Source organism: Linepithema humile, chromosome 6 (assembly GCF_040581485.1).
Source record: "Linepithema humile isolate Giens D197 chromosome 6, Lhum_UNIL_v1.0, whole genome shotgun sequence".
Taxonomy (NCBI): Eukaryota; Metazoa; Arthropoda; class Insecta; order Hymenoptera; family Formicidae; genus Linepithema; species Linepithema humile.
In genome coordinates, this window is record NC_090133.1 from 366,516 (window position 1) to 391,180 (window position 24,665).

At 40.6% G+C, this 24,665-nt stretch overlaps 1 protein-coding gene across 9 annotated transcripts in view; it reads right to left on the reverse strand.

Annotated features, from left to right (window-relative positions):
- ttk (zinc finger and BTB domain-containing protein ttk) overlaps positions 1 to 24,486 on the reverse strand; it is a 64,598-nt gene extending 40,112 nt beyond the window's left edge. For 2 of the 9 annotated variants that reach the window (XM_012373260.2, XM_012373263.2), the window contains exon 1: positions 6,434 to 7,073. The gene's annotated coding sequence lies outside the window, so the exon portion shown is untranslated. Of the gene's footprint in view, positions 1 to 4,767; positions 5,658 to 6,433; positions 7,079 to 13,108; positions 13,357 to 23,324; positions 23,434 to 23,970; positions 24,256 to 24,337 lie in introns of those variants that run through there. The other 7 variants (XM_067356948.1, XM_067356947.1, XM_012373261.2 and 4 more) reach the window with 7 other exon arrangements.
- Between the last annotated feature and the right edge of the window lie 179 nt (positions 24,487 to 24,665).

The window sequence follows — 24,665 nt, forward strand, 5'->3', positions numbered from 1 at the left end:
CGCGGGAGGACCTTGCCGTCCGCCGTGCACAGCCATGTCCCACATTTTCGAAGCTTCGCGGAGAGAAGCGCGCGCGGCATTCCCAATTCGCACGCTCGCGTGCTTTCGCCCGAGATTAGCCCGTTGCGTTTGAATTCTGTGCTCCAATATAGGGTGAAAAAATAGGGCGTTAGATATTAGAATATGGTGATTTATAAATAAACATACGTTAAGATGGTTATATTGAGAAATTCATGTAATTTTAAACAACATGGTTCTACTGATACGATTAATTCAGTGAATCATAAACTTTTTATAATCTTAACAAACATGTAATCAAATTGAATAGCGACAATGCCGAAACAAATAAATGATACTGTTAATAATATGAATTAATTTAACATTATTTCGTATTTATGTATATATAAGTAATGACATTTGCAATACGAAATATTGAAATTTAAAATATATAAAATGTAAGAAGAAAAAGTATCCGATGCTTAACAATGTTATATTAACCAATCGCGTTGATTTTCATCGATTTATTTTTCACCGCTATAAAGTACTATTATCATTATTATGGTTCGATTATTTCAATATTATACTTGGAGCAATAGCAAAATTTATGTGTGCATTGAATGAAATATTCAATATTCCATTGCATTTAAGAAATCCCTGTTCAAACCGCCCTTTCACGCGTGCTCGCTGCTGCGCAGCCATCTTTGTGATTCCGCATCCCACTTCCCCCTTTACCTCTCCTCAGACCGTCGGTAGTTCTACGTCTCCCATCCCTCTCCGACGTCCCTCTTGACCTCTCGCTACCCTCCCGGCGACGAACGATGACGACGCTCAACCTCGTCACGCGCATTGGCGCTCGTCTCGCAAAAATTTTTTAGTTCCGTGAAAATTTCGTATACTTGTAACAATGTATCGAGTAATCTCTGTGATTTTGACATATTTTACACTTGGTACTCACATATACAACACAAGGCAATATCTTGTTGTGCCTACAAATATCTTTAACTTGACATTTATCTTTATATTGTTTAATGACACGAGATAATGTAATTTAAATTTTACGAGAACAATGTGGAATTAGTTGAAGCTGTCACAGGAAAAATATGGGAAATTTTATGAGTTTTCCTCACACCGATTATGACGTCGTCATGCGTAACGTTTGACCTCAATAGATGCGCGCGCGCTTCAAGGGAAGGGAAAAAAGGATCGCAAGAAACGCGAGCGACTCGCGAAAGGATGTAGCGGTTCCGGTGACTGAATGTTGCACAAGGACGGAGCACGGTGATCGGGAAAAAAATAAAAGAACACTTAGGGAGTGATAAAGGTTCTCTCTCTCTCTCTCTGGGGTTCGACGAGAAGCGATTGAGTTAGGGTAAGCAACGGTGCATGGATCGAGTCGCTCTATGGAAACGAAAAATTGCGTTGGAAATCAGTGAGACGCAATCCGAAACTCTTGATTTTGTACAGAAACAATTTGATGGTACGGGTCAATTAATCATTAGGCCCATAAACTCATCGATTTTTAAAATATTTTAAAAATACCCTGATAACAAATATTTTGATTGGATTCTATAAAATTATTATAGATTTTGATTCACATAAAGTTTCCTTTCACAAACAGAAATAAAAATATCCTGGAAATTTTCCAGAAAAATTGACTGAAAGTGGAAATATTCTGAAAGACTTGTTTCAAAGAACGGGATTATATCGAGAACATCCTTACCCATGAATATCCGTCACTCGGTAAAAAGGTTAGTACTACCCTTTATCTTCGCTCTATTTTCTATTTTAGTTTCCACGGAAGGTTTAAAAAAACCTATTGTAACCGATTGTATACACTTTACATTGTCAGGTTGTAACAGCAAGAATTCACCGAGCATTCATTGAGAGTGTCCTCTACAAATGACCACGAATGCTCTCTCCCTCTCTTTTCCCCTTTTCCCAAGTCCCCTTCTTCCCCTCCTCACTCTCTGCTTTCTCTGGCTATTGGCTGGTTCACTACCTGAATCTGACTCTGTGCGGCATACAACTAGGCACAGCAGGTGTAAACTAGGGCGCCACGGTGCGACACCCATTTCGAGCTCATAATCGCGCGAACAGGTGCATGCATACGCAAGTGCAACAGGGGTTGCAAAGTCCTTTCTTCTTAGTTTATATGCGCACACATACGCATACACGCAAACGCGTATGTGCTCGTGTGCGTGTCGCAAGGACAAAGGAAGCCGGCTCCGGAAGGGAGCGGTTCCCCACGAATGAATCCTTGCGTGCCCTGCTCCCTGATCTCCCTTCTTTCCGCGCTGCTGAGAGGGAAACATTGTTGGATAATCAACACTCTTCTAAGCGTCACAATTACAGAATATACAGCGAGCGGCAATTGCAATGCTCAAAAGGGTCGTGCACATGGGAATTAAAGTGACATTATTCTCAAAACATCGATCGACTAATTGAATCAAAAACTTAGAACAGCGAAGCAGGACATAGTCGAAGTGAAAAAATTCGGGATGCCATTCTGTCGGAAAAGCCAAACAAGTTGATTAATTAGAAAAAGAAGATTTTATGTCAAGCTAATATACATTATGCCTAGAATTTGTAGCAATTAATGTCGCTAAAATTAATTAACGTACAAGTTAATTTCTGATTTGATATTCTCGTAAAACAAATACTAATCGTTATTGTAAGTACGTTATTGCAAAAATATTTCTTCGATAGAAATTATTTGACGATTCCATAGTAAAAGAAGCCATTAAATTATATTTAAATATTGCTTCTATAACTTTCCGCTCTAATCATTCCATTCGGAGAATATCTCTTATTTTATTTAACTTTCTATCCTACACATTGTTTGGAAAATAAGAAAAAAATTTAAGGAAGGTAGAAATATAAATATCTAAAATTTAGAAAAAAATCTTCCACTCAAACAAACACAAAAATGAAGATTTCAAAATATAAATATAATAATTTGCAATTAGCTTCAAATTGGAACGAAAAGTAGAATATGCTAAAAGATTCCGAAGATTAGAAACTCGAAAAGATTCAGGATTAAATGCAAAATTATAAAAGATTCAAAGAAATAACGAAAAAAAGAGGTAATAAAGGAACACAGAAGACTCGAGACTTGGCAATGAAATAAGGACGGAAAAATTCGAATCCCCTATCTCGGCTATTTACACCCTTCCCTCCTTCTCCCTTCGCCATGACTATCATCATCATTATCATCATCACCACCATAATTGGCGCTTCAACCCCTCGTGTGGTACCGCGATAAGATCGTCACGCTACTCTTAATCGGGCGAGTGAGAGCCCGCAGGAAGTCGCATGTAAATTCTCATCGGAACGCACGTGGGTATGGCTCGACGGTGTTGACGCTTCGTTGCGTGCACGCACTTGTCGCGCAACCTCTCCCCACGTCCCTCTACAAGTTCTTTTCGCCCTGATCCTTTTTAAATCTAACGCACTTTTTATAAAATCCACTCGAGTTCTCGACAACAAGAGTGTGAAGTCATATCGAAAATTTCGAGAACCTGGCAATCTCTCGCGATGATTTGTAAAAATGTCAATATGTATATCAAAAATAAAGATAACTGTATTGCATAATGTTTAATTGTAAAAAAAGTTCTTGAGAACAATCTAGTTTTAACTTTTAAACACGATTGAAAAGAGCAACAGAGAAGTCCTTTATTACTTTTTAACAACATTGAGATTGTTACAATATTTCTATTTAATTATTTTATATATTTTTTGTGAATATTTCATAATTAAACTAAAATTATTATCAAAATATGTATTTCCAATACATTTAGTTTTTTGCAACTTTTTTATCTTTAACAAATAAGAAAAAACAATTTATACTTATGTTTATTACATCTCAATCTATAAATTTTGATAAATTTATATGTACTTAATTAAATGTACTTTTAATTAAATTTGTTAAAAATGTAACTTTTTAATTAAACTCATATTATTCTTAACTATTCTACATTTTGATTTAAATATTTAAAAAAATTAATTTGTATCCTCTCATAAAATAATTTTAAAACAACAATATACAAGATTATTTGAATTAAGTAACTCTTATCGTGGATTAAAATGTACGTGTGAAAATATGTGCACTGATCACGTGGCTGTGTAATCTGTTGTGACATAACGGAAGATTTATTGTAATTGTAAACTATTGCTTGACATTTTGCACTTTTAGTCGCAAAAATTCCAGATAGTCTGGATATCCATAACTTGCAGAGTTAATGAAGGAAGCGGTTTTTACATAACTATATACGGAGTGTCATTACTGGCACTCCTCTCATAGATTCAAGGCGTGGCGATAGTTTCACCGCGCATCTCGTGTGCAATAAACTCGAAATCTTGTACAAAGACCCTTAGTGCTGTATTGTGAAACGTGGAGTCAAGTTTAATTTGTGCTCGAGTGCACATTTATATCTTTGGGATAATACGAATTGATATCGAGATAACTCAAATAAAACGGTAATTCCGCGGCGAAATACTTTATTTACTATCGCGGATATTTCGGATCTAATTAAATTTACACTAACTGAATGCTACATTATACTATAAAAAATAATTATTTTTAAACTAAATATCGCACATATAATAATTGAAAAAAAGTACATCCTTGCTCCATATTTTCTTCACACATATTATGGCTGATACAACGTGATTTCTTTTTCATTCACTGTTGAAAAAAAATCGTGGGAGACGGCCCTGTGCACTTATACACGTACGTACGCACGCACACATGCAGAGTACTGAACTCACCTACACACCGGCAATACACCGCCGTGACTCACGAACACATTGCGCATCCACACCGACAGCGCGCTCCTCGTTGATGCGCGGGGTCGTACAGGTTGCACAATTGTCGTTATCACTACAGGGTCGCGTCGGATCAACTTAATACCGACACGATGCGGCACCAACATCCGTTCACTCTCTGCCCCTCCAACGAAAAAGAAAAAGTAGCACCGAGAAACACGTGCTCCAATGCTGAACCGTCGAAAGTGCCCGAGGCTCACCTGTTACAGTGCAACGAGAACCTTATGATCGCGAATGAGGACGAAAAAAATCACGAGCAGATTCTCGTCGGAGACACGCCACGAAAAATGGAAAAACACAGGATACGGCATGCGCGTTTACTAGAAAAGAAAACGAAGCGGCACGAAACGAAGCGTACACACGCACGTACGCGACTTCAATGAGCACGACTGACGACTACGAGGGGGAGGATGCCCGGCGGACGGACGGATGGACATGGCCGAAGACGGCCGAGCTCAGCCGACTAAACCGAAGTCAGCCTCGACACCCCGAAGCGGATCGGCGCCTATGAGTAGCGCCATAGCCAACCGTGCGACACAAGAGAAGGGCGGCGGGTGAGAGGGGTGACAAGAGGGTAGAGGGGTATGGGGGGAGGCAGAAAAAGAGGAGGGAAGGAGGATTTACGCAACCCTCTCTCGAGCGAAAATCCACATCGAGAAACACGCCGCTCGACGATGCGCCGATAAGCCACGTAGTACCCTCGGCCAGCGTTCTCCGTCTCTTTCTTTCTTAAAGGTAGCAGGTAGCGAAAGGGAGGGAGAGAGAGAGGGAGGGAAACTGAGCAGACAACACACACACACACACACAAGGGGGAGGAGGGGGGAAGAGAGAGAGAGAGAGAGAGAGAGAGAGAGAGAGAGAGAATTCCTTCTATACCACAGCTTCGCTTCGTGGAAAAGAAACTACCTCGAAACTAACCTCTTCCGTTTCGCCCCACCGATTTGCCGTTGTTAACCCTTTCGATGCCACGTAGGAGCGCGCGCGCGGAGTATCATGCATACGCATACGCGCATGCGCGCACACATGTATGCGTATATACACTCGTGACACTCACAGGGCTGAGCATTGCACGAACATACCACATGAACAACACCCAGACGAGGTGGAAGAAAATTAAGAACCGAGACGGGTACAAGGATCTAACATAGGCGCGGAGGGAGGGAGGGGGGGGGAGAGAGAGAGAGTAGGAGAGGGAGAGAGAAAGAGAGAGAGAGAGCGCTAGGCAAGGGTGCGGGGAACGCGCAGAGGTGTATACGTGACACACGAGGAAAGAAACAAGAGAAAGATTGTCTGGCTGCGCTTGCGATATCGATTCGCAAGGGTGGTTCGAAATGGCAACGACCCTACCAATGTCCCGTCTTTCGATTCGAGTTCGTTTCTCATCTAGTTTCGTTTCGCGAGCGCCGCCACCACGCGATTTGCGTGCTTCCAAATTTTATCGACACTGCCCGATTCCGCGCAATAATATCCAATTCGGCTCCTTTCATTATCGCGATAGAGCGACGAAAGGAGCGCATAAAATGATGAAAAATAACACGATATGCTGATCAAAGATAATCTGTCTGGTAGCAAAGCGCAGGCGTTGCGACGCGTAATCACTCGCACTTACCTTGACATCCTCGCTCGACAACAACCACGACGCATGGACGAAGCGACAATGATGACGATGGCGACGACACAGCGTGAGAGAAAGGGGTAGAGATCCGTTTGCGACAGTACGCGAGTAGACGTGCGACTTCGCCCGTACGTAGCACTAGGACGCCATGTCAGCAAATCCAGGCGCGGACGAACTCTCGGGGCAGATACGCATACGCACGACCGAACACGTACACGTACACGCCGCCAGTTGTGTATACTTCGACAAGCTTCGTGCGCGAGAACGAGACAGAGACTCGGAGCACGCACACCACGCCGTTGACCAACCCGCGCGCTAGCCGTGCCGGGGAATTTCTGCTGCGCCACCGAACAGCGCCGTCACGGAACCTCGCCTACGCCCGCCTAAGCTTGCCAGCCACGGCCGTGTCTTCCACTCACAGTACCCTTCACTGTCGTGCCACACCGCACCGCGACGTAGGCAGCAACAGCGACAGCGCGATGTACACCCGCCCAAACGAAAGAACAAATGCTCGCCTCGCTTGCGCGCCCTCGTTTAACCGAACGAACCACCGAGCCGACGACGACCGAGCCGAGCCGAATCCAAGTCCAGTCCGAAATCGTGCGCGCTCCACAACTTCCCGTAAGAGCGCAAACTTGTACCACCACCGCCACCTAGAAACGCGATGCAAGGTGCCACGCACGCGGAGCTCCCCCACTACACCCTCTCGCACTCTTTACCCTGCCGAGCTCTCGCGCTCACTTCCCCACCCCCGCACCCTACGCAGCGCTTCTCTGTCCCTCCCCAGCCCGTCTGACATCCCTGACTAGCTCGCGCTATCCTCACGGCCTCTCGATCCCTCTCTCTTCCTCCGCTGCGTCTCCTTGCGCGGCAACGCGTTTCTCCGTCGTATTCACGAAACTCCCCCTGTCCCTCACTTCACCCTCTCCATGTGTTCTTCCTCGTGTCAGCCCCCGTAAGAAGAGCGGACGACTCATTTCCTCTCTCGTTCTTATTATATGTTGTTCTTTTTGACGTTCACGAGACAAACCCTATCTTGTTTCTCTTTCACTCTCACCCTCGATCATCCTCGAAAAAAGGCACTCATTTCGCCCTTTTCTTTTTACATTCTTGAATCCAAGTCGGTCATATTTTTTCTCTGCCCTCGCAAAGCCCTCGGTCGATATTTTTTCATGAACGCACCCTTTTCTCGCAAACTCGATTACAAATAGCATTCTTATGCTCGTTTCTTATCGAAGAAAATGCATAAAACAGGAGAAATCGTGCACAAATATTAATCGTTATTGCTAAAATTTCAGCGGAGCAACCGCAAAATTTTAGAGACTACCCTTTAACCTTGAAATCGGTTCTCGCGAAACTCGAGAAACTTCGTTCTCCGTCATGAGTGTCGACCACTTTAGGGGGAGGGGAAGGGTATGGGACAAGGGTCAAGGCGACAGACGGAGAAGCAGAGACCGAAGTTCTTTCTTGAGGGGTAGAGAGAGTGGGGATAGATCAGCCTCGAACCATGCGGGGATGTATTCAGAAAGGAATGTTATGAGGTGACTCTCACCATCTTCTCCCCTGACTGCGAGACAGGAAATTCGCGAACGCGAAATGGATAAGGGAAGAAAGAGAAACAGAAAAGAAGATAGTGATGTCGTCGCAGTTAGCAGTGAGAGCGATTCGCGCGCCTGCGCACTTTTTTCGCCACGCTACGGCGGCAGCGGCGGCGGGGACAGCCACGAACCACGTTCGTCTCTCTCTCTTTCTCTCTCTCTCTCTCTCTCTCTCTCTCTCTCTCTCTCTCTCTCTCTCTCTCTCTCTCCCTCCCTCTCTCTCTGCAAACCACCGTCGCCGCTACGAAGTCACTTCGCAACGGAATCTTAAGTTATGCGCCAACCTACCCGATGTTCGCCATTGCCGACTGAAATTTGGCTGTTACTGATTTAAGTCAGCTCTCTCCGTCGACTGAGATTGATTACTGATGGGGTACTTTGCTCTCTCTCTTTCTCTCTGAATATATATATATATATATATATATATATATATATTTCTTGTCAGTATCCAAATCCTATGTCAATGAAGAGAAAATAACGCTTTGCCAAAAACACACCTAAAAGCCTTTAGTATGTCATCTCGTTTAAATTGTAACGTTGCTGAGATTGCGACACGTTCACCCCGACACGCGTGCTCCGCGTCGCAAACGCATGCTGCCGTCGCTGCAATTTCATGTCGCGCGCACTCTGCGCGACCTCCTCCGTTCTGCCCCTCTCAACCTTCGACAAACGAGTTAACGGAGCGCCCGCGCGTTGTTTCGCGCGTTTCTCACCATGAGCGAACGAAAACAAGGGGAGATGCAGACTCCCTTGTCTATGACAATATGTATAGATATATAATGTATTTATATATAATTTTTAACTAGGCTAGAATTTCTCTCTTTCTCGTTTTCTCGCGTCTGAGCAATTGTAAACATGTAAGGCGCAATACAGTTGCAAAATCCCGATCTTCTCGATGGATAAAAAAGCACAGAAAGTGTCGCCTTGTCACGATGATCGAGAGAGGAGTATAGGCGTATAAAAAAAAATGTATGGAAGGGGAAGCTGCGGAGAGACTCTCGTGGTAGCGGCGGCGGCGGTGGCGGTGGCAGCGATGGAGGCGGTGGTGGTGGCGGTGACGGCGGCGGCAGCGTTGGCAGGAGCGTCGCTGCCGTGGAGGGGACGAGGAAGATGATGGCAGTGTAGAGGTGGTGAAGGGATAGATAAACTCGTGTTCGATATAGATGAAGGGGTGAAGGGGAATCATCACTACTTCTGCCACCGCCACCGCCGTCACTATCGTTCGACTCTGGCTGCTATTGCCGTTCATTTAGTATCCTCAACTTTGTTCTAGCAAGACTCTAGCGAGTTCTAGATTGAAGCGTGTGCGCGCACACTTATTTGCTCGCTCGCCGAGAAACTCGGCGATTGTTTCTCCTACCATTCTGTGTTGCGCCTACGGCCAGGGCTGTATTGCTCGGGGCTGATTCGTCCTCTCTTTTTCTACTTTCTGTCATCCTATTCTTTTCTAATATTTCGTTCTTTTTCTCTCTTTGTGTGTGTAAGAAAAGTTATCGAAAAATCGAATATTATGATTATTTTTTACGAAGATTAACGCTTGTGATAAAAACTTAATTTATTTTCTTTTTTCTACTTTGTAGTGTTGCATTATACATTTTCCTTCTTGTATTACACATTTTTCTTGAAATATATAAAAAAAAAAATAGGTATCACATCCATATAAATCTAGAGAGTAAAAGTGTATCAATATGATAAAAATGTATCGTAAACATCATTATCGATGTTCGATCCTTGATATCACATGTATTTAGAAACGGAATCTTGACCCTGTAGAGAGCTTAGAAACCTCGACAAGAGTAGAAGGGACACTTGAAGTAGACGGGCGAGGAGAGGGGAAGAAAGTGGTGGCAATGGCGTCATCGCCTGCGAGCGCGCACGCGAGCAAAGAAGCCGGCGAGGAACAGAGAGGGCTATCTTCGCGTTATCGCGGGGTGGAGGGCGTCGGAGCAGGGAGCGGGGACCAAGAAGTGCTACACGTGTCGCCGCTGCGCGGGGTGTTTGACCCCAAATAGCTTTTTTAACGTGACGTAACCGCGAAAGGGTTGAGAAACGGCCGTGGCGACGGTCGACGCGACTTAACCACGAACCCGAGAGAGAAAAAGAGTGAGAGGAAGTGAGAGGAAGAGAGAGAAACAGAGCCAAGCCCTCTCTCGTGTCTTGCCGAGTCTTGCTCGACTCGTTGCCTTCCAGCGTGGCTCTCCGTTACATACGATCTACAATGATTCTTTCATACTTCGAAACACGCTTTTGCAGTGACCGGTATTTAAAAAATACAATCATTGTATTTTGGAGACTAAATCGATTATATGATATATAATAAATATGCAATATTTTAACAATGTCTTTCCCCATCTTCTGCATACACGAGTTTCTGTCTTAATAGTCTGACTACGAGTATCAGAAATTTCTTAGCAAGATCTCCTCTTGAGGCCCGATTCGATGACTCATTAAAACGATATATTCGGTTCGAAACTTTCGTGAGGATTGAGCAAATTATGTTGAACAGTTTTTCTCCCAGAAAGATAGAAAGTTCTGGAAGGATAGAATTATGAAACTGCCTAAAAGACGGAAGAAAGTCACCGACAAAAATTGACCAATACATTATTGACTAAAGGTATACCTAAATATAAAAATATTGTCTTTGAATTTTTAAAAATATTCCTGCGAACTTTCCAAACAATTCAATAGAAAAAAATGTAATATATATAATAGCAATAAAATTCTCATCTTAATTTGTTTGAGATGGAGCGTAAAATTGAGCCACGAACCCGAGTATATGCAAATAAAAAGTATTGCTCAGATTGAATAAGAGTAATTATTGAATTAGCTGGTAACTAATATTTAAAAATATTTCCACTTGTGGTAATATAATGTTGTAAATTACTTATAATTTTTGTTTAATTTAAGAATTTTGCATATTATTGCACAATTTTGAAACAAGTGAGTGGAGATGGGAAGGATAAACTCTCGTTAAAGAGAAGCAGAAAGACTAGTAGGGTACGGGTCAGTGTTAATGTTAAATGTTAATGCGACGCGCAATCATACCGCCGGCAAAGAGTTAACGGGTAGCGTCCTATATATCGAACGTCTTCGCTCCGTTTCCCTCCTCAATAGTCCTAATTAGTGTCCACATAAGATTCGTGTTACGACACGCTAACAGTACCGTTTTCAACTGGGTACCATATGCGGTTCGGAAAGATTAAGTTTTAACTCTTTTACAATGTTGTTTGAATTCTTCTCAACGTAATCGACAATTTTGTTAATATTACATCGATGACGCCTATCATACGAGGTAATTAAATATAAGATCTGCATATCGAAACTGAATGCTCTAAATTTTCTCAACAATTAATCTAGCAACACGAATTTTGAAAAGTCTAAAAATCGAATTATTATATTTTCCTACCAACCTCGGATTATTACGATAATTCAAAGAAAAAAAGTTTGTAAAATTTTTGTTCTAAAATTCTAAAATAACATTAATGATATCAATGATGCAACGTCATAAGATAATTAAAAATGTCTTAGTCACATATATTAAAACATTGACAAAACCACCAAAATTTCATCAATTATTTTATGGTTTATTATTATTACTATCTGTGCAAAATGCTCTAATTAGTTTGAAAGCTATTTAATATTTATATTACACAACATTTTTTTATGGCAAATCGTATACCACAACATTTATTGACAAATATAATCAAGAAATTGCCAACCAAATTAAATTTTTTATATACTGTAACAAAAATCAAACAAACATTCGTACAAAGTTTTATACGGATTTACTGACCAGTTTGAAAATTACGATTGAAAAAACTCACGATTTTATTAAACTGCTTGTAAGTTTAAATCAACATACTTTATTTATTAGACTCTTCGATTAACTTCACACTGATGTTTCAAAATTATACCACTTTGAACTTCCGTTGAATACCTTGTCCAGCAGAATGCGTAAATTTGCCTTATGCGTAAATTTATAGTTATCTTAGCAGCTATCGACTACATCCAAGGAGACGTGAACAATATTCTTTTTTTCGGCTGGCAAGCGGTACTTGAAGACTCTAGCATCGCGCGGCCTTTCCGAGGTCAAGGGTTCTGAAATTGAGGTAAATAGGAAAGACGAGATAGCAGTAGGTCTGCATAGCTCGCCGAACAGTTGCATCGTTTCGGTTCAAGATGTTGCGCGTTGCTTTACGCCCAGATATTCTTATCCGCACCGTCAACCGCAAAGGATATTCCGAGAAATCACGGTGGTGGAAGAAACAGCGTGCCAGCTCTCCTTTCATCCGTTTCGCGTCTGCGGATGGAATTCGCGCGATCGTCATTCGTGATGATCGTCGTGGACAACTCATCGTAAGTGAAAAAAAGTCAGTTCTGGAAAGGGGGTGTTTTACACAAATCCTCTAGATGCAATACTCAATTAATGAATTTCAATGAAACTTTGTACGAATATTTGACAGAATTCTGCTAGTATATATGAAAAATTTTACCTGACTGATAATATTTCCTCTTTGTCAAATTTGTCAATAAATATTGTAGTACACAACTTGCCATAAAAATTTATGTAAACAGAAATTAAACAGCTTTCGAATTAGAGAACTGTGCCTAGGCTTAGTTTAGATATTCAGAATAATTAATTTACTAAAATAATCTATAAAATTTTTATAATTAGACAATATTTTAACATGTGACTCCTTTACGATCTTAAAATTTGTTTCTATATAAAAATTGAAGCGTAAAATAATTCTTTGTTAGAGAAAAAGATATGTGTGGGAAAAGTATAATTGTATTATTTTGACAAGCGCTAATAATAATCATAGATTGCGTTCTTTTTCTTTTATTACACACCTCAATCAAAGAGCTCAACGAAAATCTCGCTGGCTGTTTATACGCGCAACCGCTCTGCTGCGTGGGGTTGAAACGTGAAATCGTATGCGGCGGGAAACTCTTTCGGGAAAGCCTCGTACAAGAGATATTCGGGCTTGCGGCTCTCTGCCATAAAAAGCGAGCGACCGCGCCGTGACCGGGAAGAGAGAGTGCGCATGGAAGCAAGTAACGGCGTACATACCTCTCCGTCGCAAGTACGCGCGATAGCTCGAGGAAGGGGATAACTCTGAAGGGACATTGCTCCCTTGGCCTGACGTGCCCTGCTCTGCTCCGCCGCTCCGGCGTTCCGTGTCCAGCCCAAGGATCCACGCCCGTCCGTCCTTCTTCTGCACGTTGTCCTGCACTCTCACGCGTAGAGCGTAATACCGACGTGAGTCCTTCTGGCGAAAGAACGCGAAAGGACGCCGGCGAACTGCTCCGCACACGGAACTGGAACATGTATCGAGATATATATATCGAGGACATCGGCGTATCTCGAGTTGAGGTTGAATTAAGATAAATACATGTCACTCATTTGCTGCAACAGTGACATAACTCGAAAATCACGATTTTCCAGAAAACGAGTTTTAATGTTTTGAATCGTTATAATTTTGGTGAGAACATCATTTTGAAATGCTATATTGTATAATAATATATTGTAGTGCGAGGCAAAAGTATTGTAGTATCGTTCTAGCAGTAAACAGAAAGTGCAAGCAAAAACCGTTCTTTCTATACGAATAACTCATCAAAAACGGCATTTGGAATTATGCCATTGTTGCAACAAATGAGCGATATGACCTTTTGTGAAGCATTTTCATGTCAAAATAGCACCGTAATTATATGTGGCATACTCCGTTCTTAATATTTCAGTGTTTTCGACACTGTTCATCGTCGTGTATATACCTATATTTTATTATTTTAACATACATTTAATAAGTGCTGAAGAGCAAATGTGTCTTTTTAGAACGCTCTATATCGTGCTTCATCTTGCGTGTACTTCTCGCTACTTCATTCCTTTTGTCCCCTGCTATGAGAGAAAAGGTCTACACGCTCCGGCACACTATCAATCCGCGGATGCGCCGCAGGATATTCGAAATTAACTTGCGGACAAAAATAAACAGTCACGAAAAACAAGTCCCTAGCTGCCGCCACCACCTCAACAGGTGGTTACACCGCACCCTCGCTTAAAAATAAAAGTGTATTCAACCCTTCTTCATCTTCCTCTTTTGGTACTTTCAAACTATCCGGATGTTCTCTCTCCTCATCCCTTCCAACATATCTCATCCCCTTTTCTCTTTAGTCTGTTTAATCTGCGTTTTAGTCCTGTTTAGTAACATTCATAGTAACAATTCATCTTCGATAAATTTCTAATATTTACCACGGTTATGCTAAATCGATTCTATTGTTTTCTATGCATTTCGAGAGATAGAATAAAAATATATATATCATAAATAAAATCATATTTTGTGAAAACCTTGTAACGGTGGAAAATACTTATTTTAAAATAACGCGTATAAGTGTTATTAAGGAGTCAACTATTGATATATTATTGGCGGATAAACTCACTTTTTATTTCGCACTGTATTCAGAATCTCTAGAAGAAAGAAAGGAGTCGTTGAACCGGGGTTAATCGGTAACGTAGACCACCGTAGTGGCTCTATCGGACCAACTCTAACCCTGACTCTGACACAGTCTCAACGTGGGGGTGCCCTTATACCCAGACGTCGGCGATGTCGGGGAGGCGGCGCGACGACGCATACGATATCCCCACTACGTCACCTCCCTCATCGAGGGGTCGTTGATCCCCCAAGGACAACGACCTTGCGTCTGTCAGCAGCGGCAACCGTTCGAACGGTTCTGAGTTCCCGGATTCCTCGATTACCAATATCTTTCACTCCTCGCTTCCCTCGTACGTCTGCCTTGCTCCCTTGTGACTTGGCTTTCGCTCCCCACCACCCCTTCCTCCTTACCCTTCTTTCGTCATTTCTACCAGTGTCTCCTTTCATTCTCCTATCCGTTCTCTCTCTCTCTCTCTCTCTCTCTCTCTCTCTCTCTCTCTCTCTCTCTCTCTCTCTCTCTTTTCTCTCTCTCGAACACTACGCGTGAGTGAGTGCGTTTCTTTTTTTTCTCTATCGGAGACTATCAATGAACGACACCGCGCTGACTGCGATCGGTGAAGAGGATGTAGTGGTATATCTTAAGCATTGACTCCGCCGAGGACCCTGCAGAGCAACCCGGATGCACCTCAACTTCCGCATAGATTCATTTTTCAAAGATACATTTTCACAATGCTGTTTTGAATTTCTATTAAAGAGAATTTTAAATAAAAAATTACTACTCGGTTAAAAACACGATGTATATTTGCCAGACATTGTTTATGTTTCGACATTTGTTGTAAATGTAATTTGTGTTATAAATGCCTGCTCGCTGTAAGGAATACGTCGAGATTAAAACGTTATACAATATTGCTTTGGTGCGCAACAAGACCGCCCAAAAAGATAGAGGGTATTATTACGCCTCTGCATCCATATCTTCAAAAAAAAATTTTTTTATAAAATTTGGTAGGTTAAAATTCGAATATGGTTAAAAATATGAAAAATAGAGCTTTTTATTTTGATCGAATCTAGCTCTTTTTAATAAAACTCCTTTGTTCTAATCTAAAAGTTCTTAAATATTAATTAAGCTGTTGTTTCTTTATTGCAGTTTTATTGAATTATGATGTATTGATCTTACATCAATCTTTTTCCTGCAATATAATTATGTTAATCAGAATTTCGTATTTAATTCGTGATATAAAGCTGAAAGAATGAGCATAACATATTGTTGGTTTGTTTCTAATATTGTTCTCGTAGTCCAAATAGTAAAGAACGAGCTTATGGTTTTTACGAGCGAGAAAACGGCTTTTAAAATAGATGAAAAATTCATGTTAGGCGACATCGATATGCATGACTCGACCACGACCCGCATAGCCTTCCCCCTCGTGCCTCTTCTAACAGATAGTCGCATATATGTTCGCAAACCCCTCACACAACTCATCGATTCCAAAGTAGCGCGCGAAGAAATTTTTTCTTTGACAAAAACGAAGTAAAAACGCTTGCCAAAAATAATTTCTATTAAAAAAGTTATATGTTCAGTACTTTTTTTGCGTTGAATTGAAATCTGCAATCAAAGTGTTGAAATTTAAAATCATGAACTCAATGTGACAATTAGAAATGCTAAATTTCATACGATTAGAAACGCTCAATAAATTTTATACAACATTTTTTTTTAGTGAGTTTTGAATTTAAAAATTAAGTTGCAAACTTCGTAAGTCGCATATATGTGTCATTCACACTGACGATCAATTTACAAAATGACGCATAGATGTGTTATTAATACTTCAGGGATTAAACATTAATTTCTAGAAGAGAATATAACATTTATATTATTTAAGTTAAATTGTATAAATATAACGCAACAAGATGCCGACAAAATGTTGTAAAAAAACTTTTTTAACTATAGTAAGTAATACATGAAAATTTATTTTTATAAAATATAGCAAAGATATATAAAATATTATACAAAGAGAGATTAAGAATTTATTTACGTATCTATATTTTTTGCAAAGTAAAATTTCTGTTTTAAAGCTATTGACTTTTCTAATAAATAAAATGCATGACATTTTTTTATTGAAAATATGTTTAGGCAAAATTTTTTCCGGAAGTGATTAAACTTTCCGACCATTTTATCTCCGCATGTCAAAATGATTTTTATTAGTTACCTAGATGGACGGACGGGTGGGTGGTCAAGTGTGCACACTATAGTACAGACATACAATATATGTGGACACACGTGTACGCAAATGTGCGTGTAAACCTGGTGGTCGAACGCGCGTGTACTTACACGAACGCACACACGCAATAACGCATACGTACGGCATATCTTCACGTACACTAGCGAGCGGGCGTTGGCGAGCGGGCACGAGTCGGAAGGCAGACGTGGTGACGTAATCCTGACGAAGGGAAGGAACACACATCGGCGTTGACCTACTAAAGAGCCAACTTTTTCTCGCGCGCGTTCCTTCGAACGCCCTGCCTTTTTGGTATTTCGAAAGACTCCGTCGTAGATCGGTGTATGAACTTTTTTAACCGAGCCGTTCTCGAATAAGAGTCTGATAAAAGCCATTGCAGATGATTTACCGCGACAATGATAGCTGTAACGCGGTTTTATGTCTTTTAAGATGTACAGAATCATACATTAGTATGCTGCTATTGTCGACACTAGAAAAAATTAAATAACTAAAGAGTTTGCACGAGTAACTCAATATAATCCACTTCTCCAAGAGATAGAAAAAATCCGATTCTATTCTGAATTAAACTTGATTTTTAAACATTTTTATGATTTTTGTATTCAAATCTGACATCAAGATTTTAAAATTCAAAAAAGTACCATTTTTTAAGCACAAAATAAAATTTATTGTATCGTGAAATTTTAATTTATATATCATAAAAACGTCACATTTAAAGTATGAAATTAAGTGCCAACAACTATTTTTAAATCTAATTGCATTTTACCTCAGATTTTTTTTTCATTCTTGAATCACAAAAATTACATCTTAGTTTTCAAATTAGGAATTTTTATAATTTCCTGAAAAAAAATTTATATAAAATCTATTGTTCAAATATCTAGTTGTGGCAGGTTGTGTTCACGATTTAAAGTTTCAAAATTCTGAGAATAAAACTGAATTTATTGTCAGTGTCCCAAAAGAATTATTTTCGGCAATAAAATGTTTTTATTTCTCAACTACTAGAAAGTTAAAAGATGAATGGCGAATAAAAGCCAATACGTAGTTAGAACGTAGTATTGTGAATTACGTTATAGATAGTAAATCAAGATTCTCTATGCAGATAAATCACCAAACATTTGGTTATTCGTCATTAACTTTTGAAGTTTATGGAAACAATTGTTTGCCCTGTATATAAGTTTTTGAGTAGTTTGCAAAACTTAAAAGTGACATAAAAGATTAGAAAAATGACGAACGGCTGGGGCGTCCAAAAAGCGACTTTGTCGGAAGAAAGTGGGAAGGATTCACCAAATATTAACAGTCGATTCGAATATGACTGTGTCAAAGAATGTAGTGAATAATTTTCATACATAATCAATATTTAAATTGATATAGAGTCAATCTCGTTATTTTTCAGGCATACTGTATAGAGCCAGTCGTGTGACAAGTGCTCATAGCGCTGAAATGCCGAAGTAGGTCTCGCAGGTCTCTCTCTCTCTTTCTCTCTCTCTCTCTCTCTCTATGGACTATCCTACCCGTCATGCTGTGGTGACTTTTGACACGTGAATACGCCCTTTGTTCATGTTCTCCTTCTCTCTTCTCATTCCTCTCTTTCTCTATTTTTCTTTCCCGTTCCTTTTTTCAACCCTTTACGGCTGCCGATTCAGGTCGTTAGGTAGACAGGTAGCAAGATCGACTCCATTCAAAAAGAACGGATTTCCGAGTCGTTTGTGGATTCACAGATGATAAGATTATTAACCGAATTAATCGAATCTGTTGAGAAAGTTCAGCCCCACAAAGCACACTCGAAACTAAACGACAATAGTTGTAAAATAGAAGTACAATAGTAAATAAATAATAAATTATCGTCATATATTTCTTAATAAATTTAATTTTATATTTTTATAAATAAAAATTTTGTAATTAAACTTCTTTATACATAAAATTCTTAAATTTAAAAGAAACGCTTATTAGCTGCCTGATAAAAGATTCTCACTGGCCTTTTGATGAATTCGTTTTACTTTGTAAATGTGGAAACTTTGGAGAACAGATATTTTGTTGCAGACTCTTTTGGACTTTGTAAAATAGATTTTCGAATTATCATGTTTATGTTAAATCGTATCTGCACAAATTTGCTGTATATTATTCGCACTATCCAATTCTAATTTAGTCTATCATTCGGTCCATCGCAAAGCCAGTTTCCCTGCCAGTTATCTTTGAATCAGGTAAACGTTCTTCGCTGAGCTATGGCTCAGTGTTCGAGGTGGTTGCAACAGGTTGCCGCAGTTGCCGATGGCTCCATGATATATACTTTATTCACTCCACCAAATAATACGGGAATCCTTAATTATGTTATACTTTCTTCGAGAGAGAGAGAGAGAGAGAGAGAGAGAGAAAGAGAGAAAAAATAAAAAAAAGAAAACAAAGTCGATTCGAAATTTCTTCCTGTTCTTTTTTGTTCTCGAAAAAACTGAAATAGCGGAGACGATACATCGTAAAATGCAACCCCGCGCTGGAAGTACACATAAAACGTTAACAAGAATGAGAGGGGTTAGACACGTGGTGGATGTGACCTGACGTAATGCAGTGTGGGAGTGCCGCAGGGTCAATGCCCGCTTTCTCGACGACTATTGTTTCCGCGCAACCCTATCCGGATGAAGGCACGATTGCCCCCTCGAAAGTCAACTGACTTTCGCGGAGGAATCTTAACAAAAGCTCATTTGTTACGATTTAAAAATAGAAAAAAACAAAATAAAAAGGGAAAAATAAAAATAAACGACAAATTTTCACCCAAAAAAGAGCTTTCGATAAATCAAAGTAAAATCGAATATATATAATTGTATTGAATATTCAAAGTATTAAAAGAGGCATTTCAAGCATTTGAAAAGTCAAATCGAAAAAAATTTCAACTTGTGTACAGGCAATTGTATTTAAGAGTTTTTATTGGTCAAGCAACGGAGTTAAGTGTCAGCGCTTTGATGACAATTATAACAAAACAATAATTTTTCACCTTTGCATAGTGAGATATGAAACACCCCGATAAAGAATGTACATACAGTGCGTCGCAGACGCGAGAATGTCCAAGAATTTCGTCGGATTATCCCATTCACGCCAAGGATCGAGAGCTTGGACTGAGCTCTCTCAGATGATACCGTTAAACTGACTTCCGTCTGTCCACCTATCTACCTACTTTCATCCTCGTACATCGTCGAGAGGAGAAAAAGAGAGCGAGAAAAGCGAGATGCAAAGAGTAACTCCGGGTATTCGGAGATCGAGAAGAAGGATGCGAGAGAAAAGAAAAGATTTGTGTGTTTTTATTGGAAAATAATCAGACTAAGGTATCGTCTTTCATACAATGTATAATGGAACGTGATTTTCACCAGTGAAATAATGAGGAATTATCTTTTCTTAATTAATTGCTTAATTAATTACACACAAATTGATTTCTCTTAAAAATTAACTTTAGATTACTAATAAAAGTAAATAAATTTTATTGTTGTGGAAAACTAATATTTTCCTAAATTTCAAAGCTTGAAAATTAGATTTGAATTCAAAGAATAAAAATTCAGAAATAAAGTTTGATGAAAGTAAAATAATGTTTGACACTTTTATCTACTATGTATATTAGGTGTTCAATATTAAATTTAAAAAAATTTTGACGAGAAATTCGCATTCAACAATTCTAAAAAGTTATGGATATCGTGTTTCACGGAAATTCTATACAAAAATATTTCTTTTGAAATGCATCATTAACGCTGGCAGTTTTCAAATGATGTATCATTAATAATATCTAAGGGGTTAATATTTTTTTTTTTTTTTTTGAGTATTCCTAAACGTTAAAAGGACTTCCAATCGGAACCAGCGCGAGGAAAGAGAAAGAAAGCAAAGGAGAAAGAGAGAGTAGCGCATGTGGGTCACGGGTCACACCCTCCGGGTCACCTTATTACCAGACTTTGTACGTATACACGTACGTATGCATGTGAGTTGCGTCCAGGGTCGACATAAGTAGGTTGGTGCACTCGCGTTCGCGCGGTCATTACTATCGTCCTCGTCGTGTGTACCCCCTGCTCGTTCAACGACCCCGAACGACGACGTGTATGTGCGCACTCTCAGCTCTTGCACACGACGCACGTGTGACATGTCTAAGATCGGACCGGCAACGGTAAATAAAAGAGATCTAAGAGAATTGATCCTTTCGGCGGATCCTTTCTTCTTTCGATCCAAAGGAATCAACCGTGTATTGTTAGTGCCTTTGAAATAAGAGCAACGTGGCGCGTGGAAAGTCCTTCTGCCCGCCGAGTGTGAAAAGACTTTTGACTTTCCGAGGCGAAAGAGAACAATTTCAACCCTTTCATCCTTTTATATATTCCGTTATCTATTCAGTTGGATACCGTTATACCGAGTAGAATTCTGATTACACGGCGTAATGTATCACTAATTCTATGTATGACAATTTCCAATTTTTTCCCAACTATTTGGGTTTATAATTTATCGCTGATCATTTTTTTAATTTGCACTAGTGTGCACACGTGACTTTTTTAGTAAGTAATTGTCACAATTCTATCCGTCTTCTATGCAGTGATCGATTAGATTTACTACAGCAGATAGGAAGTACATATAAACGCAGTGGCATTACATGACAGAGAGGGGCGAAACAAAGATCAAAGTTTATGAACGGCAGGAAACAGTATTGTGTACCGCGCGAATGTTGCCATTTCCCCAATGTTCTTTAGTTCCGGACCTTCCGTCCCGTATGTGCGCATACTTTTTTTTCATCTAAATCACGCGAAATTCAGTCGTTTAATTATTTTCAATCTCATAAATTTTTATTTTCCCTCCTTTTCCCTCCGTTCTTCTCATCTTGCACAAATAAATAATGTCAGCTTCTTGAAAAATTCGAATAACCCCGGCCAAATATGTAACCAAAATTGTTAGATTCCATTTACAGATAAAAATGACAATCGTTAATTTTATCGAGTCACGTGCAGATTATAAAAACCACTTAAAAATACTTTAATAAGTGACAATTGTGTCTTTCGTTACATGCAACATGACGATTTTCAAACGATAAAAATATGAATTATTCTATTAATTTTGAATGAATAATTTGATCATAATTTGAAGTACATACAAATATTGATTGCGCGGGTGAATTCCACTGCCTGAATTTAAAATCGCGGTTGGGAAAAATCAACTTGAAAAAAGTTTGAATCATCTGAGTAAAAAGATCTCTTGAATCGAAGATTCGCTAAGTCAAGATGGTTATTCACAAGCGATGCTACTAGTAGCGATCGCGCCCCAACGCGCCCTCCACGAGTGAGAGGGCGGTGGAGAAAGGAAGATATAGAAGAGCAGGGAAAAACGGCAGACGATAGATAGATACAAAGAAAGAGGGGAGGGGGGCAAGCAATAATAGACTATGAAGAAACGATGAGAAGAGTAAGAAAGAGAGAGATAGAGGAAGGGAAGAGGACGCCGAGAGAAAAGATGAGGGGAAAGAGGGGGGAGTGTGAGAGAGAAAGAGAGGGGGGGATGCACGATAAGAGCGAGAGAAAGTCGCAACGCGCGATCGACGGAGGGGGAAGAGCGAGAACTCAGAAACAGCGAGAGCGAGAGGGAAGAGGGAAGGCAAGAGGGAGAGTATGGCCGTCGTGAGCTCCTTACAGTGCATTGCCTTTACGAGCCCCCCAAGTCCCGTCACACCCCGTGACCGCGCTCGCCCTCTCTTTCCCCTGCCTTTTCCCTTCCCGCTGTCTCACTCTTCCTCGACAAATCGCATACGACGTGCCTTTCATGAAGAGATCCACGAAACCAGCTTCGCTGTCGAGCAGCGATTCGGGTCGTCGAGAGATTCACTCGGTGGGCGGCGGGAGACGGGGGGAGGAGATGGACGGGAGGAAGATACAGGGAAGTCGCTCGCACAAGTCTCGTGTGTATCGACAGGGTGCGGTGTACCCCATGTGTTTTCGCAATGACGATAGAGAGACATCTTTCTCTCTTTGAGACATCGTCCTCCTTTCGATCCTTCCGTCGTCCACAAATCTCTATCAAAGACTTTCACCGCTAGTCACCGTTTCGAGGGTTACAAAGTTGGATTGGATTGGTCGAGCGAGATCGTCACGGGTTTATCCACGATTTCGCGCGGATGCTCGACACCGCGCACATTCAATAAAATACTGCTACTTGCGACTTGCTACTTGTTTCTCGATTTACAAATCTCTAACATTCAACTCGGTAGTGATCTTTGATACCGTGGAATTCTGATATTATAAATCACGAATGCTCAATTTCTCGCTATAATCAATTTTTGACATTTCTTTTGCTAGATGAAGAATCCGGGATTCGATCTGTGCGATAGCATTTCATAAAGCTCCTCGCGGTTCTAAAATAGGCGCGTTACACGCGCGGGGACTTTCAAAACAGCCACGTTTCACATGCCGCGCGATTGCCTCCGCGCTTGGAGGGAGAGTTGGACGTGCCTCTCTCCGCACCCTCGTACCCGCCGTTCATAGATCCGTTCACAGACCCCTCCTGCCTTCGCCACATGCTGGATTGTCCGCTCGCGATGCGCGGACCATGTCGCGACAAATACGTCGTTTCCTCGCGTCGCACGTTTGATAACACACGCGCGCGCGCGCACCAACCGAGTATTTACCTGTTTGGTTTCCTGACGGTTTCATCACGATAGACACTGCACAGTGGAAATCCATTTAGGTCGACCTCACAGCCCAAAGAGGGGGAAAAGAGGAGGGCGGGGAAAGTTCCTGTAATAGAAACACGATAGTCATTATCGCTATTTATATCCGATTTCGTGATATTTCGATAAGGAAAGATCAAATAATGAATAACAGTTAAAGACGGAATTGAGGCGCGCAGGTGTGAACGACCTGATCTAACTAGAAACAAAGTTTGCTTTTGTGATGTCCCCTCTCCCCTAGCTCACCTACTTTGTGGCATTTCTTAGGGGGGCAACCACCTTGTTCTCGCCCCTCTGTTTCCCCAATTTCCTAAATTTGTATTGTATCAGAAGCAAACGCAATGTGTGTGTGGGTATCATAAATCCGCCATACTAAGTTTTAACGTTGAATCAATCGGTGACTATCGGATACAGCGGAAAAAGAATAATCAAAACATGAAAATAGTAAATAGAGAATAATACACGCCTGCTACTCGCGCTGTTACACGCGGCCAGGGTATCTGCATCGCGACACGCGGAATTGAAAGGATAAACAAAAACGAACGTAAATGGTAGTACAGGTAGTACCGTAACATGGATTCGTTCGCATCCCTCCACTTCTTACCTTCTCCTCTCTTCGCCAGTGTACCCACGCGATTCACGCCCTTCTTTTCCTGTATGCCTCATCATTTCTCTCTCTTTCTCGTTTGCTAACGGTGAATTGCAATGGCGCGCGTAATATCGCCAAGAATAGCCGTGAGCTCGGATGCCGATAGCGTCATCTAAAGACGGCGGATAGCCAACTTTGAAAGTTACCCAAATACAGTTGATAAACAGCGAACGTCATCTTGCGGCAGCCAGTAAAATTATCCACACGTAGTGGCGCCGGATGACGCCATTTTTATAAATGCTGTTGATTGCAAAAAATTTATTAATTATTTATGACTGCCATCTTTTCTTTAATTTGCAGAAACTTTATTGACACTATTTACCTTTCGAACCTCTCGCCTACAAAGGATTCGGTAGTGCCCTTTACATACATACACGTCAAATTCAAGTCAAATATCGTTCTGCGCGTATCGTTCGTTAGCGCTTACCAGCTCTTACGTTCTGCGATGCTGCGCGTACACGAATTTTGTTCCCCCAATCTCTCAGCACTGCTCGAACAGCTGATTTCGGCTGACGAGGGCAGCACAATAGCTTGTCTGCAAAGCGCGAAATTTTGAATGACTTTATTGCAAATAGAAATAAATCTTATTTATTTAAAGAAATCTGTGAAAAACATGATGATATATATTAAAGTTATTTTAGATTAATATT